The sequence below is a fragment of the Electrona antarctica genome, assembly GCF_951216825.1.
Source record: "Electrona antarctica genome assembly, chromosome: 15".
NCBI lineage: Eukaryota > Metazoa > Chordata > Actinopteri > Myctophiformes > Myctophidae > Electrona > Electrona antarctica.
Window position 1 is genome coordinate 47,300,605 of NC_136796.1, and position 3,106 is coordinate 47,303,710.

Genomic DNA, 3,106 nt, shown 5'->3' on the forward strand with positions numbered 1-3,106 from the left:
ATGTAAATGTTCATGAATCCAAGTAACTGAAGGTGAGGTATGCGGAAATGCATTTTAGATAACGCTGTAGCACTATTTGTGGCGGTGATGCGTCACATGACTTGATCTATCCTATGGTATATAAACCGTGCTGCTACAAACCTTCTGCTGCTGAGATGCAGACCTCTGGAGCTGGCACAATCAATCAAATATATAATAATTACATTGATGCGCCCTTGCCCCTTAACCATACACGTGTAGCCTATAATGTTTCCCCCTCTATATAAAAATGACTTTATTACTCTAATGTCGTATTTCGTCTGACTGAGCAATGCGCCTGGCTCTGGCTGTTACAATAACGTGTGGTATTTTATTGGCTCAATACAAAGTCGGACAGTGTTTTATCCGCTCCCAAACTGTGTTGGACGCAGCTGTTACCTCCTGACCGAGCTGACGCACCCCCAACACCAAGTATTGTATTTGTTATTTGGTCTAAATAACAACGCTCCACACGTCCCAAACTCTTCTCCCTTCTGGCTCCAAAACTATGGAATGCACTTCCCATCACAGTCAGAACTGCAGCCTCACTCCCAATCTTCCGCCGTAGTCTGAAAACCCACCTCTTCAGACTCCACCATGGCCCGTAGCACTTGCCCTAGCCTAGCCCCTTAGATAGCACTTTATATAGACTTAGATGGTATTTTGAACAGACTTATAGCTTGTTACGTAGACAGCACTAGAATTGCATTTTATGTAGTCATAGCACTTTATAGTACATAGTATAGTATGTATAGTTTACATAGATAGTTTACGCATGATTCATGATAACTACTTTTTATATGTGATGTATGCCATGCTTTTGTTATTGCTTAATGTAAGTTGCTCTGGATTAAGAGTCTGCTAAATGCCTAAATTGTAAATTGTCTAAAAGGATTTATATATATAATCCGTTAATCACACAATCAAAGACCAAATAATTTGCAGGCAGCTGGCGTTAATTACCTCGCGCTGCGCAAGGGTATTCAATATAGCGCTCACACCGTCACTATAATTATAGTTTGGTAAACTGAAAAAATAAGTCGAGTTGTCCTGTCGAGTTTAAACGCTGCCTTGAATTAGTTGGAATGTGACATTTAGAAGACAATGGCAAGTCGTCAACCCCCCGCCGCGGGGGGAGAGGTGTGAAGAGCATTAGAAGAGATGCAGGGAGAGAGTGGCCAATGGAATTGCACAAAAAACACGGTCATCTTGACTGTTAGCCGTCAGAGTAGTAGGTGAGTTGAGTTCAGACATGCTAGTGTTAAAACAAACCCTGGCCCCCGACATAATCATATTTGAACTGGGAACCCCCAAATAATGATATTTGAACTGGGGACACCCCAAAATAATATTTGAACTGGGGACCCCCCAAAATAATATTTGAACTGGGGACCCCTCAAAATAATATTTGAACTGGGGACGCCTCAAAATAATATTTGAACTGGGGACGCCCCACAATAATATTTGAACTGGGACACCTTAAAATGATGATATTTCAACAGGGGACCCCCCAGAACTACAAGCTCACAGCGCCTCACAGTGAGCTTGCAGATCAGCTATTTTCACGATGTTTGCTTCTTTCTTCCGTAATATTAGTATTAATATTAGTATTAGTATTATTATAATATAATTAAGAAGCTTGATAACTGTAGCTTGATAACGGGTTGCCAATACATAGTAGCCAATACATTCGCCTTAAAGGGATATTACACTTTCATGTTTGGGGTAATTTTCATGTCTCTCAGGCACATAGGCTTATTAATACGTTCTCGCCATAACATTCATATTATATTCACATAATACAGTACATAATAAACAGAAGTGATAAATAAATGTGGTAAATTGTGATGATATTAAAGGTTATGCAAGGGAAGTCGGGCAGTGTTTTCTCCTGAGTATGTGTAGTCTTGCGTGTGCGCGCGTGCGCCTGTGTGTGCAGGCTTGCGTGCGTGTGTGTCGTGGTGTGAGTGGGTGATTGTAACAGGGGGAGTGCCAGGAACAGACGCAGCCTCGCCGGATTGGTGCACAGAGGACGACGCCAAGTTTAAAAGGCTGTCAGAGAGCCGGCGACAGCGAACCCGTGCCTTCCTGACTCCCAACCCGTCCGCTCCGTTGTTGGCTCTGTAGCCACTTGTGCATGTGAAGCTGAACAGATAGCCTAATACAACATTGTCTCACTTGATCCAGTATGTAGCTGACAGATAACAGTCCGACTTGAACACGGCCTCCTGCCAAGTTCTGCTCCGCTAGGCTAGGGTTCTCAGCTAAAGAAAAAGGGGGGGGGGGGGGGGGGGGCTTATCTTATGTTTTTCCCGTTTGTATTTTGTTTTCTGACAGGGAGGTTAGCGATTGTATTTTGGTTTTGAATTCATTGAGGTAAGCATTCCCTTTTTCTTTCTAGTTGTTTTGATGTTCAGTCCTCCGCTCTTGGAGATTTTGTACCCGTTGCCCGAAGTGAAGAGAGAAAATAAAAAGAAAACATCGAAAAGTAAACTGTTTGGACGGCGGTTTTCTTGGGAGCTGGGAAGGTCGGTTTTCCACACTTTATGTTGTCTCGGTTCCCCTAGGCCGAGACATCACATGGGGGCTCGTTTCCAAAACCCTTCATTTTTTCCATCGGGTAAGTGCGTTTTTTTTTCTCCTTCGTCAGTTTTGGTAAATGGTAAATGGTGCATTTATATAGCGCCTTTACCCAAGGCGCTTTACATAGATTGTGCATTACATGCATTACATTCACCCATTCACACACACATTCAGACACCGATTGCGGCGGAAGCCATGCAAGGATTTCCAGAAGGGTCCCTCAAAGGAAAATGTTGACCGGTGTACAAAGGACAACCTGTTATTGCTGGTAAATATTTTGGGGGTTGATGTGCCACTTAATGCTAATGAAGATGACCTGAAGCAGATTCTGAGTGAGAAATTGGAAAAGGGTGGGTTATTTCATGGTAGCGGGGGGGCCGAGGCACGGGATGCGTTGACACACGAGGGAACGGAGGAGCCACATGATGACGCTAAGGCAGACCGTGCTGCTCAGCTCCCGTCCAACATAATCTACAATGTCACACCAGCATGATGACTATGTATC